Genomic DNA, 18,136 nt, shown 5'->3' with positions numbered 1-18,136 from the left:
GTCTGGACTTCACTGACCATATCACTATCAGCATTTTGGTTACAACTATCTTATAAGTATCTAGGAAGTTTCAAACTATTGCCAATCTTCCTGTCTTCTCCTGAGCCCTCCAAACTGTTCCAACCTCTGCCCATTATCCAATTCTAAGCCTGCTTTCACATTTTTAGGTGTCCTTATAGCAATGCCCCATTCTTCTGGTACCAATTATCTCTATTAGTTCATTCTCACATTGCTTTTAAGAACTAACTGAGACTGTATAATTTATAAATAAAAAAGGTTTAATTGACTTATCTTTTGTTCCACAGGCTGTACAGGAAGCATGGCTGGGGGAGGCCTCTGGAAATATACAACTGTGGCAGGAGGTGAAGGGGAAGCCATCATGTCCTACATGACTGAAGCAAGGGGAAAAGAGAGCAAATGTAGAAGTGCTACATACTTTTAAACAAACAGATCTCGTGAGAAATCACTCACTATCACAACAGCAAGAGGGAAACTCACCCCTATGATGTAATCACCCCCTACCAAGTTTCTCCCCGAACATTGGGAATTACAATTCCATATGAGAGGTGAGTGGAGACACAGAGCCAAATCATAGATTATTTTAAAAATAATTGAAATTTAGGGTTGGTTAACTTGAAACATAAATAATTTCTGAAATTACCTATTGAACTCTTCTTTGATGTTTTTGTTGGATCTAGGAAAAGGAAAATAAGTTTACAAGTTGGAGGTACTGATATTTTTATGAAACTTGAATTTCTAAACATTTCAAGATATAAAAAATTATATATGCTTAATATTTTTAAAAAGGTGAGAAATTTGTAAATGATGTATCCCTTTTAGAAGTGTTAGCCCGGATGAGACTGGGGGGATTCACAATATCTACAGGATACAAATTATTCATTGCCATTTGTACCCTTCAAAACTATGATGATTTTTATGTGTCAATTTGACTGCTCTATGGAATGTGTATATAAACATTATCTCTGGATGTGCCTGACAACATGTGCCCAGATGAAATTAGCATTTTAATTGGTGGGCTCAATGATAGACTGCCATCTCCAATGTGCATGGGAAATCAATCATCCAATTTATTAAGGGTTTGAACAGAACCAAAATGTAGAAGAAGGAAGAACTAACTCCTTTTTGCTTCCTGCCTGCATAGTTGAGCTGGAATATCACTCTTCTGCCTTTGCACTGGGTTTTACACTATTAGTTCCCTCAGTTCTCAGTCCTTAGAACTTGGACTGAAATTACACCACTGGCTTTCCTGGGTCTCCAGCTTGCATGCAGGCAGTATATTGTGGGATTTCTCAGCCTCCACAATACTGTGAGCCATTTCCTCATAATAAATCTCATACACACACACACACACACACACACACACACACACACACACACACACATTCTGTTGGTTCTGTTTCTCTGGACGATCTTGACTAATACAAGACCATGGAGTAGAAATGAAAGCTTCCAAATTTATTTTATGAAGCCATCTATTATTCATATAAAAGCTTCAAAAAAACAGTTTAATTTAGGAACATAATTGATTAAAAAAACATATTTGTGAATTTAATTGGTTAGCATATCACATATTGATATACCAAAACAAGTGGGGTTTATACCAGGAATGCAAGGATGATTCCATGTTCATACCTTATTAGTATAATTTGCTTTGATATCAGTAATCTGCCTGCTCATTTTGCCTATAGTTTCTCCCACCACACTGACCTATCTCCTGCAACTCTCCACACTGGGGTGGTAGAGAGAGAATGTGTAGGACTATATAAGTAGTTTTCCTGGTGAAGGCCTGAAAATGTGTCATAACACTTCTGCCTATATTTGTTAGTCAGAACTTAATCACATAGAATACCTAACTCCAAGGTGGTATGTGTGTGCGCGTGCATACGCACACACACGTGCACTGTGCCTAAGAGATGCTTTCTGTATATTCAAGATGAAAACCAAAAAATTTGTAGACACCTAGTAAATCAGGCCATGTTCTGCAGATAACTTTTGAAATACACAAATAATAAACTACTTATTTAAAAATTCCAGTACTATTAGAAAACACCTTTGAAGAACAAATCCAGTTTACAAGAGCCTCAAAAATAAAAATAATTTAACTAGAAATGTTTTAAGTCTATGTAAAAAATTAAGGAATAGCTAAGAAGACCTGAATAATTATACTCACAGTGTGATCTTGAGACAATATAGTATCAGAAAGATACTCTTTATCCCTATTTTAATCTATACTTTTAACATATATAACATATATCTAATAATATGTCAGTGTGAACTTTGCAGTTAGCAAAGTTGATTCCAAAATTTACATTAAAATAAATAATAAATATTCTTAAGGAATTTTATAGAAATAAAATAAAATAAGGAAATACTGTTTCTATTATTAAAACTAATTTAAAGTTTGCTATAATAAAAATAGATTTATCCAGTAATTTCACTCTTAGAAATTTATCATACAGATAAGCACAAAACATAGAACATTTGTAGCCAGTACTATAATGGAACTGATTCATCAAATTGTATGCCCACTCTTTTGGAATAGATGACCACTGTAGCCACCTATTATGAATGTACTGTGATAAGCACTTGCTGATATCCGTTCTGTAAACTACATTTATTACAACAATGTTTAGTATACCAAAAAGTCAGAAAAAACCCCACAAAATACCAAAGGATTCTGGACCAAATAAAAACTGATATAATACACAGCCATAAAAAGAATTAGGTAGTGTGGTATAATCCCCAGGACAAATTGTTAATTTTTTCCAGGTGAAAATAAATGAGTACATTATGCTAACATTTTTTGTATAAATATTTTAATTTTGGTATAATTATAGATAAAAAATAATTACAAAGATAGTACAGAGGGAGGTCCCCTGTACTCTTCACTGAATTTTCCATAACAGTTATATCTTACATAACTATAGTATAATAATATCAAAACCAGGAACTTAACATTGGTACACTGTATATATATAGTTCTATACCATTCATTCACATAGGTAGACTTATGTAACCACTACAGTCATGTAGAGACAAAATTACTCTATCACCTAAAAGATCTCCATCATGCTACATCTTTATAGTCACACCCCTACCCACCATACCTAACCCCTGAAAACAAATCAAATATTTTCTAATTCTATAATATTGACATTTCATGAGCGATTTATGAATGAAATCATACTGTATGTGACTTTCTGAGATTAGCTTTTTTGTTGTTTTTAAACTCAGCAGACATGCTGGAGATATATCCAAAGTGCTGAGTATATCAATAGTTTCTTCTTTGTATTATTGAGTAGTATTTTACAGTATGAATGTACTGCAGTTTGTTTAACTATCATTCGTTAAGGGATATTTTGGCTGTTTCCAGTGTTAGGCTCTAATTTCTGAGGAAAAGTTCCCCCAAAACTGCTATAAGAAATCATGGGAACATTTAGGGCATAGATCTGCATTTCTCTGCCATGAATGCCCAAGGAGTAGTACGCATGGTAAGTGTGTGTTTAGTTTTTTTAAAAGAAATTGCCAAAGTAGTTTTCTATAGAGACTGTACCATTTTACATTTCTGCTAGCAATGTGTGAGAGACCCAGATTCTCTGCATCCTTCGGTTATTACTATTTTTATAGTTACTATTATTCAATAACATAAATTTGCTAAATATATTTAAATTAAATCACTATATTTATAATATTTAAACATCACTTTTATTTTAGCCATGCTAGTAAGTATGTAGTGATATTTCATCCTGGTCTTAATGGCTAGCAATGTTGAACATCTTTTCCTATGCTTGTTTTCAATCCACATATTCACTTCTGTGAAATGTCTTTTTATATCCTTTACACATTTTAGAATTAAATAGTTCGGTTTCACAGTTGAGTTTTGATAATTATTTGTATATTCTTTTATGAATTCTTTGTTAGATATATAGTTTTAAAAATATTTGCTCCAAATCTGTAGTTTGTCTTTTAACAGGGTTTTTCATGGAACAAAAGTTTTAATATAAATGAAGTTCAATTTAGCAATATTTTTAAAGAATTGTACTTTGATATCATTTTAAAGGATTCTTCACCAAGCCCTATGTCTCAAATATTTTTTCTTATGTTATCTTGTAAAGTTGTTTTAGTTTTGTTTTACATTGAAGACTATGATCTATTTTGAGTTGATATTTGCACAAAGTGTGAAACCTAAATCAAAATTTGGGGGTTTTTTGTTTGGTTTTGTTGTTGTTGTCTATGGCTATTCAGTTGCTCCAGCACCATTTGTTAAAAACATTATCCTTGATCCTGTTACCAAAAAACTAGGGGTTTGGTCTAGATCCTGTTGCCTACCAGACAGAAGCCTAATCACAAGACAACATTGCAGCAGAGAAGGTGACAAATCAGTCTCAAATCCATCTCCCTGACTGAGTAAAATTGGGGGTTATTATATAGTACAGAAGAAATGTAACCATGTATGGGAAAACAGAAATTAGAGAGTTAAGGAGAAGAGTTGGTCAACAGGAAGCAGGTGGTTGGTTAGGCAATCATGATAGTTGAGAGATCTGGCATCTCATGGTACAGATGCAGTGACCTGGAAAGAAATGTATTAGTTTAAGTTCCTTGATACTCCCAGATGGGAGGCCTGATGGTTGATTTTCCTGACAAAAGAACTCAGCTAAGATAAATTTAACTTTTTCAATTTTTTAGACTGGAAGGGTCTATTTATATGTTTATTCATAAGAAACGATAAATATCAGTCCTGTGGGACAATTGAGCCAGTTTCAATCTTTTAAATTGATTTTGCACCTTTGTCACAAATCTGTTGGTTGTACTTTTGTGGCACTATTTCTGAGAGTTCCCTATTCTATTCAATTGACTGTTTCTATCCCTCTGCCAATACCTTAGAGTCTTGATTACTGTGGTGATGATAAGACTTAAAATCAGGTAAAATGGTTCCTCCTACTTTTTTCCCCCAGAATTTGTTTTAACTATTTTAATTCCTTAGCTTTTCAATATCAAATATATGTTATTTTGGAGAAAACTGACATCCTTGCTATGCTGAATCTTCCAATCCATGAATATAGAATATTTCTCCACTTATTTAGAATTTATTTGATTTTTTTCCAACAGTTTTATAGTTTTCAGCATTCAAGCCTTATAATTGTTTTGTTAGATTAAAACCCTTGCATTTCGTTACTTATGAATGACTATACATAAAAATCGATTTTTAATTTCTGTTTTCATGTATTCATTGCTAGTATATAGAAATATAATTTCATGTGTTATGTATAGCCACCTTGCTGAACCCTCTTACTAATTTTACATTCCTTGTGATTTTCTTTGTGGAACATCATGTCATCTTAAAATTGAAGCAGTTTTAATTAATTCTCTCCAAGCAGTAATTTTTTTAACTCTCATTTTATTGTCCTACTATGCTTGCTAGAAATGTCAGTACTGTGTGGACTAGTAGTAGTGAGGATTGACATTCTTATATTATTTCTAAGCTTAGGGGGTAAGCATTCAATATTTCACCTTTTAATATAATTTAGACTATAGGTTTTATAGATTCTCTTTCTCAAATCGACAAACTTTTCTTCCATTTCTAGTCTCTGAATTTTTTTTATGAATGAAAGTGAATCATGCCAAAACCTTTTCCTATGTGATTGATATGACCATGTGACTTCCTTTTTAGCTTGTTAATATAGTGGATTACATTGATTGATTTTTGAACATTGAATCAGTCTTGCATATCTGGAAATAAATATTCTTGGTTGATAATGTACAGTTATTTTTCCACATTGCTGACTTCTATAAAATTTGTCAAGAATTTTTGCAACTGTATACATGAGGGACATTGGTCTGTAATTTCCTTTCTGTGTGTGTGCTGACTTAGTCTGGTTTTAGTATCAGTGTCAATACGAGGTACATAGGATAAATCGTGAAACATTCCCTCCATTCCTATTTTCTGAAAAGATTGTGTAGAATTAATGTTAATTCTTCTACAAACAATTGATAGAATTAATTGTCCATTGAAACCATCTGGGGCAGGAGATTTACTTTCTGAGAGTTTAAATAACAATTTAATATCCTTAGTAGTTATATAGCCACTAAAAATTTTATTTTGGATACATTTTATTTTGGATAAATTTTATATTGGATGAGTTATGGTAGTTTAGACTTTTTGAAGAATTTGTCTATTTTATGTAAAGTGATCAATTTCTGTGTGTAGAATTTTCTTTTTATCCTTATACTGATAATATTCCCTTATTATATTTTTACTATCAACAGGGACCATGGTGATATCCCTTGCTTTGTTCCTGACATTACCAATGTGTCTTCTTTCTGTTTTCTTTGTCAGTCTTCATAGAAATTTGTCAATTTTATTAATCTTTTCAAAGAACAAGCTTCATTTTTATTATTGTGCTTTTTTTTCTGTTTTACATTTTATTGGTATCTACTCTTATTGTTATTCTTTACCTTCTTTTGCTTGCCTTGGGTTTATTTTTCTATTCTATTTCCAGATTCTTGAAGTGGGCACTTTGATAACTAACTCACTCAAGACATTTCCTATTTACTAATTTAATTATTTACTACTACAATTTCCCTCCAGCAAGCATCACTATAACTTCTACCCACAAATTTTGATGTATTTTATTTTCATGTTCATTTTATTCAGTGCATTTTAAATTATCCATTAAGAGTTGTTCTTTGACAATGCATTGCTAAGAAATTAGTCGTTTAGTTTCCAAATGTTCGAAAATTTTTCTGTTATCTTTCTGCTATTGATTTCTGTATCAGTATCATTTGATCCCATTATAGTCAGAGAACATATTCTATATGATTTTAAATTTGCTTGGTTTGTTTTATGACCCACAATATAGCCTATCTTGGTATATGGCTTATGCTGGGTTGGGGGGAAGTGCATATTCTATTTTTGGGGGCATAAATGTTGATTATACCCTGTTGCTTCAGTGTTGAGTTTTTCTATATCCTTGCTGATTTTCTGCGTTCTTTCACCTGTTGAGAAAGGGTGTTGAAGTAAACTCTCCAATTATAACTGTGCATTTGTCTATTTATCCTTTCAGTTCTACCAGATTTCAATTCCCATATTTTGCAGCTCTGTTATTTGTTACATACACAATTAGGATTTTCACATCTTTGTGTTAGATTGGCCTTAATTTTGTATCTTGAAACTTTGCTGAATTCATTTACCAGTTCTAGGAGCTTTCTGGATGAGTTTTTAGCATTTTCTAGGTCCTGATCATATCATCAGCAAACAGCAACAGTTTGACTTCCCTTTTACTGATTTGAATGCCCTTTATTCTTTCTCTTGTCTGATTGCTTTGGCTAGGACTTCCAGTGCTATGTTGAACAGAGGTGCTGAAAGTGGGCATCCCTGTCTTGTTCTAGTTCTCAGGGAGAATACTTTCAACTTTTCCTTGTTCAGTAAAATGTTGGCTGTGGGTTTGTCGTAGATGGCTTTTATTACTTTAAGGTATGTCCCTTATATGCTGATTTTGCTGAGGGCTTTAATCATAAAGGGATGCTAGATTTTGTCAAATGCTCTTTCTGCATCTATTGAGATAATTATGGGATCTTTTTAATTTTAATTCTGTTTACATGGTGTATGACATTTTTTGACTTGCATGTGTTAAACCATTCTGGTCTCCCTTGTATAAAACCCACTTGATTATGGTAGATTATCCTTCTGATATGCTGTTGGATTCTGTTGACAAGTATTTTGTTGAGGATGTTTGCATCTATGTTCATCAGTGATATTGGTCTGTACATTTCTTTTTTTGTTATATCTTACCCTGGTTTTGGTATTAGGGGGATACTAGCTTTACACAATGAGTTGGGGAGGATTCTATCTTTCTCTATCTTTTGGAATAGTGTCAATAGTATTAGTTCCAACTCTTCTTTGAATGTCTGATATAATTCAGCTGTGAATCCATCTGGTCCTGAACTTTTCTTTGTTGGCTTTTTTTTTTTTTTTTTTTTTTTACTACCGTTTCCATCTCCCTGCTTGTTATTGGCCTGTTTAGAGTTTCTATATCTTTCTGGCCACCAAAATAGCATGACACTGCTATAAAAATTGGCACATAGACCAACGAAACAGAATAGAGAAACCTAGAAATAAAACCAAATACTTAGAGTCAACTGATCTTCAACAAAGCAAATAAAAACATAAAGTGGGTAAAGGACGCCTTACTCAACAAATGGTGCTAGAGTAATTGGCAAGGAACATGTAGAAGAATTAAACTGGATCTTCATCTCCCACCTTATACAAAAATCAACTAAAGATGGATCAAATACTTAAATCTAAGACCTGAAACTATAAAAAGTTTAGAAGATAACATCAGAAAAGCCCTTCTAGATATTGGTTTAAGGAAAGACTTCATGACCAAGAACCCAAAAGCAAATGTAACAAAAACAAAGATAAATAGATGAGACTTAATTAAACTAAAAAACTTTTACACAGAAAAATAAATAATAACCAGAGTTATCAGACAACACACAGAGTGGGAGAAAATCTTCACAATCTGTACATCCAACAAAGGACTAACATCCAGAATCTACAAAGAACTCAAACAAATCATCAGGAAAAAATTAAACAATTCCACCAAAAAGCGGGCTAAAGACATGAATAGACAATTCTCAAAAGAAGATATACAAATGGCCAACAAGTATTTGGAAAAATGCTCAACGTCACTAATTATCAGGGAAATGCAAATCAAAACCACAATGAGATACCACCCTACTCCTGCAAGAACGGCCATGTTCAAAAAATAAAAAAAAAAATAGATATTGGCATGAATGTGGTAAAAAGGGAACAGTTTTACATTGTTGGTGGGAATGTAAACTAGTACAACTGCTGAGGAAAACAGTGTGGAGATTCCTTAGAGAATTAAAAGTAGATCTACCATTTGATCCAGCAATCCCACTACTAGGTATCCACTCAGAAGAAAAGAAGTCATTATATGAAAAGGATACTTGCATATGCATGTTTATAGCAGCACAATTCACAACTGCAAAAATATGGAACCAGCCCAAATGCCCATCAATTAATCAATGAGTGAATAACAAAATGTGATATATATATATCATATATATCCATATATATCCCTATATATCCATATATATCCCCATATTCAAATATATCCATATATATTCATATATATCCATATATATCCCTATATATAGATTTCTGAACGTATGCATTCCTTTGATGTCTGCAGTATCACCATTCTTAAAGATTCACATGTATATGGCCATAGGAGCACCTCCATGTTTTCTAAAAAGCCTACAGAACATATATTGGGTGCTTCTCCTCTATATATATTTCCATATATAGGGATATATATACACACACACACACACACACACATATACACACACACCAATCAGTCATAAAAAAGAATGAAAATGGCATTTGCAGCAACCTGGATGGAACTGGAGACTATTACTATAACTGAAGTAACTCAGTAATGAAAAGCCAAACATCATATGTTCTCACTCATAAATGAGAGCTATGTCATGAGGACACAAAAGTATAAGAATGATACATTGGGCTTTGGGAACTTGGAGGAAACTGTGGCAGGAGATGAGGGATAAATGACAACACTTTGGGTACAGTGTACACTTGCTCCCTAAAAACCTATTGAAATAAAAAAATAATTTTTAAAAATCTTATTTTATGAGATATCTTCTGAGATCACTCTGGTAAGTGAATAAGGATAATACCTTGTTACTGTCTATGAGAATAAAAAAGTCCTAACTCTCCATGGTTTTTCTTTGATACTACATTAGAGGGCCAGGATAATGGATATGTCTTGGTACAGCTGGGCAAGAGTTGAAGTCTAGACTCTCCCCTCAACATTTGCTGGTAGGGATGAAAATGAGGCCATAATTTTTCTGCACTGTTTAGCAGGAATACAGTGATTATCTAAAAGTTTTCTATCTTTCTAAATTGCTCCATTCCAGGTTCTCTAACTTGAGAGAGTATGCTTTTCCTGGGGACATTTTTGTCTGCTGCTTTTTTTTTTTTTTTTTTTTTTTCTGGTTTCTTCAGTACCCAGCCTAGAGTATATGAGGCAAAAAGAAACCCCAGTAAAATTCCCTTCATGTCATTGCTTGTGTCCCAAGTTACTGTATAGTCTGCCTTCTTTTCTCTATTTTTGCAAATATTCTTATATTTATGTTATATATAATGCCCGGGGGGGGGTTATTGTACTTAATGAAAGGAACAGAAAAAAAATGCCTCGCTCTATCTTCCCAGAAGTGCAAGTCCTGCCATTTGCTTTTTAAAAATAATTTTTACATATACAATGCGCTTACATACATCCATATAAAGTCATAACAGATTTCCTTTTGTTATAACTCTATATTTATATAAATATAAAAATATGAAAAACTTTATATTTGCATAGGTTATCACTGAAAGAGTATACATGAAGCAGAAATTATTGCTGAAGAAATGTGTTACAAAATACTGTGTACTATTTAAAACATTACTCACACTTTAAATTTAGCCTTTCAGTTAGAACCTCCTTCTTCCAGTAATCCGCCAAAGTGATGAACACAAAGGGAAAGAAGAGGAGAAGCACCCAATATATGTTCTGTAGGCTTTTTAGAAAACATGGAGGTGCTCCTATGGCCATATACATGTGAATCTTTAAGAATGGTGATACTGCAGACATCAAAGGAATGCATACTGTTCAGAAAGGAATGCCCCACAAATGTTACCATGGAAAAACTGGAATATTCTCTCTACAACGTACCCAGCATACTGTTGGCATTGTTATAAACAAACAAGTTAAGAGCAAGATTCTTGCCAAGATAATTAGTGTGCATATTGAGCATATTAAGCGTTCTAACAGCCGAGATAACTTTTTGAAATGCAGGAAGGAAAATGATCAGAAAAAGAAGGAAGCAAAAGAGAAACACATGTGAGTTCAACCGAAGTGCCAGCCTGCTCCACGCAAATAAGTATACTTTCTGAGACCCCGTGCGAAGCTGAGCTGCTGGAAGCTATTTCCTATGAATTCATGGCATAATAGGTGTAAATAAAAATAGAAGACCTCTTGACTACAAACAAACAAACTGAAAAATATGTATGTCTAGACAAAACACTTTAAAAGCCCTTTACAAGGGAATATCCAAATGGGCAATAAACGTAAGAAAAGGTGATCAACTTTATTATTTATCAGGCAAGTGCAGATTCAAATCACATTACAATTCTGCTGCATACTCACAATTGCTCAAATGAAAAAAAGAGAAAAGGAAAAAAGGTAGACATATGGAGCAACTAAAAATCCACACATGGCTGGTTGTACAGTAATTTATTCTATCATTTGGCAGTGTTTACTAGAGGAGAGCATATCCATAACCAGCCTTTTAACTTCTAAGTATATTCCTAACAGAAATGCACATACATGTTCAAATGATATGCACAAGAATGAAAGTAAGAGCCTTAGTCATAATGGTAGAATACTGGCAACTACCATAGGTAAAATGTAGGAATAAATTTTCAACTGCTTATCAATTAGAATACTGTAGAACAATGAAAGTGAATGAATTACAACTACAAACATTATGAATGTATCTCACAACATATGGTTGAATTAATAAAATTCAATCTTTATTTGTATGGTTCTCAGGATAAAAGGTTTTTGAAAATCTAATATAATATATGGCATTAAAAGGAGAATAGTGGTTACCCTTTAGGCACAATGAATAAAAGGGTGCATTAAAGGGACTTCTGGAGTGCTGTCAGTGTTCTGCTTTTTGATCTAGGTGCTGGTTGCATGGGGGAATTTAAATTGTGAGAAGTCATCAAACCATACACGTACGATTTCTCAACTTTTCTATATATTATACTTCAAAAAATTCAAAAAGGAATGAAAATTTGCTTCTAATTAAACTATGAAAATGTAAATGCAGTGAAGTTATTGGAACACTTCTTTTTTATACGTACTTATAAACAAAAAGAATTTTCTGTTTTTAATTATCATTTTGTAAAAAATAAAGTGAAGATTATTTTCTCTTCTCTCTGTTTTCCATATTTTAAAGCATTTCAATTAAACATCATTGGGCAGGGGGTATATGGGCAAGGAGTATGTGAAGATGCATTTGGCACAAATAAAATCTCAATAAATTATAAATATTCAATGTTTTAATTTAGACCACGTTTTACAACCATAATACAATTAAGTTAGAAATTAAAAGTTCCAATGAGTCAAATGTTAAGAGTATGCAAAAATTTATAAAACTTATACAAAACAAATAAAATAAACATTAAATTACTGACATTTAAGAAAATTAAATCAATCTTAATTAAATTAAGAAAATTAAATTACTAATATTAAGGAAAATTAAATTAAATCAACTAACATTAAAAAAAATTTAAAAATGTGTACAAGAAAAGGAAGATCAATAATGTCTCAGACCTAAAAATCTGGAAATCAGACTTTGGCTCCCCCTTTCTGTCACACCTATGTACCTAATCTAGCAAAAATTTTGCTAGACCAGGGTTTCTCAACCACAACACCATTGAAATTTTGGGCTGGATAATTCTTTGTATTTGTGCTTTGTAGGATGGTTAACATCATTCCAGGCATCTACCATCTAGATGCCAGTTGTACCATCTCTGTCTCCGGTTGTGACAATCAAAAAGGTATCCACATATTGTCAGATGTTCTCTAGGCACAAAATAAACCAATTTGGAATGACTGCATTAGACCCTACCTCTTTATTTTGAATCCTTCCATTTGTTTTCCATTCCACTCCTAACTCCCTGTTCAAAGTCAGTATCTTCTCTTGTATGGACTGTTTTCTTGTATGCAATTTCTTGTATGTAATTTCTCTTTGTTTTCAATCATGGCTATTTACGATTAATTCTTCACACAGAAACCATATAAATATATTTTGTCACTTTTTAATGGCTTCACTGGGGACTTAAAATAAATGTTAAACTTTTCACCTGTGGCTATGAGGCCTGAATTACTTGGCATCTCTTCATCTTTCTGGACTTATGTTCTGTCTTTCTTACCCAATCCCATGACATTTTCGACATCTGGAATTTCTTCAGTTTTTCGATGTGAACTTAGCTCATTTTCATCTTTGGCTCTTTTGCCAGGTCTCTGCCTGGAATGCTCTTCTGGAATGTTGTATCACTCACTTTTCAGTTCAAAATTAAACATTGTCTTCTCAAATTATCTTTCTCTGATCACAAGCTCTAAATCAGTCACATTTTAAAATTCTTGAAACTGAAAGAATTTTAATTATCTGCATAGTAGTTATTATCAGATATTTTCTTTAGTATTATTATTTGCTATCCCTCAAATTAAAAACAAACAAACAAAAAAACCAGGCCAGACTCATGAAAATCAAAGAGATCTGACCAATAAGAAATGTTACTAGAAATTCAATGGATGGGCCGGGCGCGGTGGCTCACGCCTGTAATCTCAGCACTTTGGGAGGGGGAGCCGGACGGATCACGAGGTCAGGAGATCGAGACCATCCTGGCTAACACAGTGAAACCCTATCTCTACTAAAAATACAAAAAATTAGCCAGGCGTGGTGGCGGGCGCCTGTAGTCCCAGCTATTCGGGAGGCTGAGGCCGGAGAATGGTGTGAACCCGGGAGGCGGAGCTGGCAGTGAGCCGAGATGGCTCCAGCCTGGGCGACACTCCAGCCTGGGTGACAGAGGGAGACTCCGTCTTAAAAAAAAAAAAAAAAAAAAAAAAAAAAAAAAATTCAATGGATACAGGCAATCGCATGACCAAGGAAGAGCATGTCTAAAACAGTCTAAAACCATCAGCACATATCCCTATGTCTTCTTTCATTGGGGACATTGGATTGAGATTTAACATATGAGGTTTAAAGCAATGCATTTGAAGCATCGTTTATACAAAAGTAACTTTACTGATCATAAAATATATGCATTTTATACCTAATAATTACATGAGATATAATGTTTTCCAGGATACTTTGCTCCATAATTCCATCAATTCCAGATTTATGTTTTATAAGCAACTAGAGCAGGTCCTGAGAAAAGCATCTCACAGATAAAGACTCTGTTTTCTTCTGGTAAATACCATCAGAAGGTCTGATAACATGTTGTCAAGATGAGTTGACCTGAACATTTTTCTTTTTCTGACTGCATGTATGTCCTCATGGGAATGGTGATAAGCTGTAGGCTGGCTACTAACCCCTTTCTTCCTACTCCAGATACACTCCCCATCTCCCAACACAAACCCACTTCTTCAGAGCAAGTACTTTCAAAGACGTCACTTCTGTATCTCCAGTACCTAAAACTACACTTAGCACTTAGTAGCTTGTGAAGTTCATAAATAAATGAAAAAATTTTAAAGTTACAAGAAAATCTAATCCTCATTGATGATGCAAGACAAAATTTCATTTAATTATAATGTAATACTAGAATTATGCAAAAATAAAATAGCAATGAAGAGATCTGAACATGCCTCTATCAAAATTAAAAACAAATTATTGGTATGTAAAAATAAAATATGATTAATAAGAGTGTTCTAGCATAAACATGCTCTCTCACATACAGAAACAGACACGCATGTCCAACCACTTGTATGCTGGAGCCAGCTCATAGCTTGTAAGAGCCAACTGTTACATTAATTTTGTGTCAGTTGTTAAATACAGTCATTATTATGAAAATTATATAAATATAAAATTAAATAAGAAATAAAAGTAGTAAACATGGAAAAACATCACTTTCTAATTAGTTTACTGCATTGTACTATTATCTATGCTTTCAAGTTTATCTTTATTGTATCTTTGGCGTGGAATTACTAGATAATGGTGTATTACTGCTCATCTCCTTTCTAACTCCACATTTAATTACATTACTTTGGGAATGTGAGATTGACCACAGTAACAGCATTTATGCCATAAATATTAAAAAATGCTACAAATTAGGCTCTTTCATTTTGTGATGAGAGCTAGTTGTTAAACATTTACCAGCACATCATTATACCAAACTGTATAATAATATAAAGAGGAAAAAATAGAGCAGGTGAACAGAAAAATGGACCAAAAAGTAAAAAGGTTAGAAAAAAAAAAAGAACTATAAAAGGTTAATGAAATAGAGATTGACAAACTATCTAATGTCACTTACCTTTTTTCTTAATAACAGAAACTGCTTTTTTTGGGACAGTGATGGCACCAGCTGGATATGATTCTCGGGTTCCTTTGAAATTAGGGAGGGCCTTATGACAGTTCTTGTCCATCAGCCATAGGTAGAAATGTTGGCCACTGGCGAAAGCTTCGCTTTTATCACATAGGTTCCAGATAGATAGATAGATAGATAGATAGATAGATAGATAGATAGATCCTATCTGTATTTTATATATATATATGTAAAATGTCATTCTACCTGAAAGGGGAACTTGATGCATAAAGCTATTATCTCCTGGTTTTTATGGAAAATAAATCAACCTCTAAATTCCTTACTTGTTTATTTCACTGTGCTAAGAGTTCTCTGTTATATGATGTCACATCCAAATATCAAATACACACATGTTAAGAAATAGATGGGTGGGGTGTGGTTAGTCATGCCTTTAATCCCAGTAATCTGAGAGGCAGAGGAGGAAGAATTGCTTGTGTCCAGGAGTGCGAGAGCAGCCTGGGCAGCACTAGAAGACCCTGTCTCTACAAAAAAAAAAAAAAAAATTAGCTGGGCATGATGGTGCACACCTATAATTTCAACTGATCTGGAGGCTGACATGGGAGGACCCTTTGAGCCCAGGAGTTTCAGGCTGCAGTGAGCTACAATCACACCACTGTGCTCCAGTCTGAGTGATGGAATGAGACCTTGTCTCTAAAAGAAAAGAAAAAAAAATAGATGAAGTGATATCAACTGAAATACATAAAGATCTGGAAAATAAAGAGAAAGAAATAAAATTACCTCTTTTTTTTTGGCAAAATAATAAAAACTCCAGAAAACATTCTCTGTTTAGTATGTGTAAAAAAGTATTCCAATAGCTCTCATATTGTTTTAGGGAATGTTAATCATCTAAAACTACTTAAAAATAGTTAAGATGACAAAATTTAAAACCCATAATTTTGGCTGGGCTCAGTGGCTCATGTGTATAATCCCAGGACTTTGGGAGGCTGAGGTGGGAGGATCACATGAGCCTAGGAGTTTGAGATCAACCTGGGCAACCGAGAGACACCCTGTCTCTAAAAAATAAATAAATGAAATAAAATTGACCACATAATTGGAAGTAAAGCACTCCTCAGCAAATGTACAAGAACAGAAATTATAACAAACTGTCTGTCAGACCACAGTGCAATCAAACTAGAACTCAGGACTAAGAAACTCAATCAAAACCGCTCAACTGCATGGAAACTGAACAATCAGCTCCTGGATGACTACTGCGTACATAACGAAATGAAGGCAGAAATAAAGATGTTCTTTGAAACCAATGAGAACAAAGATACAACATACCAGAATCTCTGGGACACATATAAAGCAGTGGGTAGAGGGAAATTTATAGCACTAAATGCCCACAAGAGAAAGCTGGAAAGATCTAAAATTGACACTCTAACATCACAATTAAAAGAACTAGAGAAGCAAGAGCAAACACATTCAAAAGGTAGCAGAAAACAAGAAATAACTAAGATCAGAGCAGAACTGAAGGAGATAGAGACACAAAAAACCATCCAAAAAATCAATGAATCCAGGAGCTGGGTTTTTGAAAAGATCAACAATATTGATAGAACGCTAGCAAGACTAATAAAGAAGAAAGGAGAGAAGAATCTAATAGACGCAATTAAAAATGATAAAGGGGATATCACCACTGACCCCACAGAACTACAAAATATCATCAGAGAATACTATAAACACCTCTACGCAAATAAACTAGAAAATCTAGAAGAAATGGATAATTACACTCTCCCAAGACTAAACCAGGAAGAAGTTGAATCCCTGAATAGACCAATAGCAGGCTCTGAAATTGAGGCAATAATTAATAGCCTACCAACTAAATAAAGTTCAGGACCAGATGGATTCACAGCTGAATTCTACCAGAGGTACAAGGAGGAGCTGGTACCATTCCTTCTGAAATTATTCCAATCAATAGAAAAAGAGGGAATCCTCCCTAACTCATTTGATGAGGCCAACATCATCCTGATACCAAAGCCTGGCAGAGACACAACAAAAGAAGAGAATTTTAGACCAATATCCCTGATGAACATCGATGCAAAAATCCTCAATAAAATACTGGCAAACCGAATCCAGAAGCACATCAAAAAGCTTATCCACCATGATCAAGTGGACTTCATCCCTGGGATGCAAGTCTGGTTCAACATACTCAAATCAATAAACATAATCCAGCATATAAACAGAACCAAAGACAAAAACCACGTGATTATCTCAATAGATGCAGAAAAGGCCTTTGACAAAATTCAACAGCCCTTCATGCTAAAAACGCTCAATAAATTCGGTATTGATGGAACGTACCTCAAAATAATAAGAACTATTTATGGCAAACCCACAGCCAATATCATACTGAATGGGCAAAAACTGGAAAAATTCCCTTTGAAAACTGGCACAAGACAGGGATGCCCTCTCTCACCACTCCTATTCAACATAGTGTTGGAAGTTCTGGCTAGGGCAATCAGGCAAGAGAAAGAAATCAAGGGTATTCAGTTAGGAAAACAAGAAGTCAAATTGTCCCTGTTTGCAGATGACATGATTGTATATTTAGAAAACCCCATTGTCTCAGCCCAAAATCTCCTTAAGCTGATAAGGAACTTCAGCAAAGTCTCAAGATACAAAATTAATGTGTAAAAATCACAAGCATTCTTATCCACCAGTAACAGACAGAGAGCCAAATCATGAATGAACTTCCATTCACAATTTCTTCAAAGAGAATAACATACCTAGGAATCCAACTGACAAGAGATGTAAAACACCTCTTCAAGGAGAACTACAAACCACTGCTCAGTGAAATAAAAGAGGACACAAACAAATGGAAGAACATACCATGCTCATGGATAGGAAGAATCAATATCGTGAAAATGGCCATACTGCCCAAGGTAATTTATAGATTAGATGCCATCCCCATCAAGCTACCAATGAGTTTCTTCACAGAATTGG

At 33.9% G+C, this 18,136-nt stretch overlaps 1 long non-coding RNA gene across 1 annotated transcript; it reads right to left on the bottom strand.

The window, feature by feature from the left end:
* Nucleotides 1–254: 254 nt before the first annotated feature.
* Nucleotides 255–10,654, bottom strand: LOC112424353 (uncharacterized). The gene is made up of 3 exons (XR_003015098.2): nucleotides 10,520–10,654; nucleotides 662–694; nucleotides 255–392 (listed from the first exon to the last, which is right to left on the bottom strand). It is a non-coding gene; the product is annotated as an uncharacterized lncRNA (long non-coding RNA).
* Nucleotides 10,655–18,136: the final 7,482 nt, after the last annotated feature.

Source organism: Macaca nemestrina, chromosome 11 (assembly GCF_043159975.1).
Source record: "Macaca nemestrina isolate mMacNem1 chromosome 11, mMacNem.hap1, whole genome shotgun sequence".
Taxonomy (NCBI): Eukaryota; Metazoa; Chordata; class Mammalia; order Primates; family Cercopithecidae; genus Macaca; species Macaca nemestrina.
Note: the sequence above shows the minus strand (reverse complement) of the source record. Positions and strands in the feature narration are given on the sequence as shown.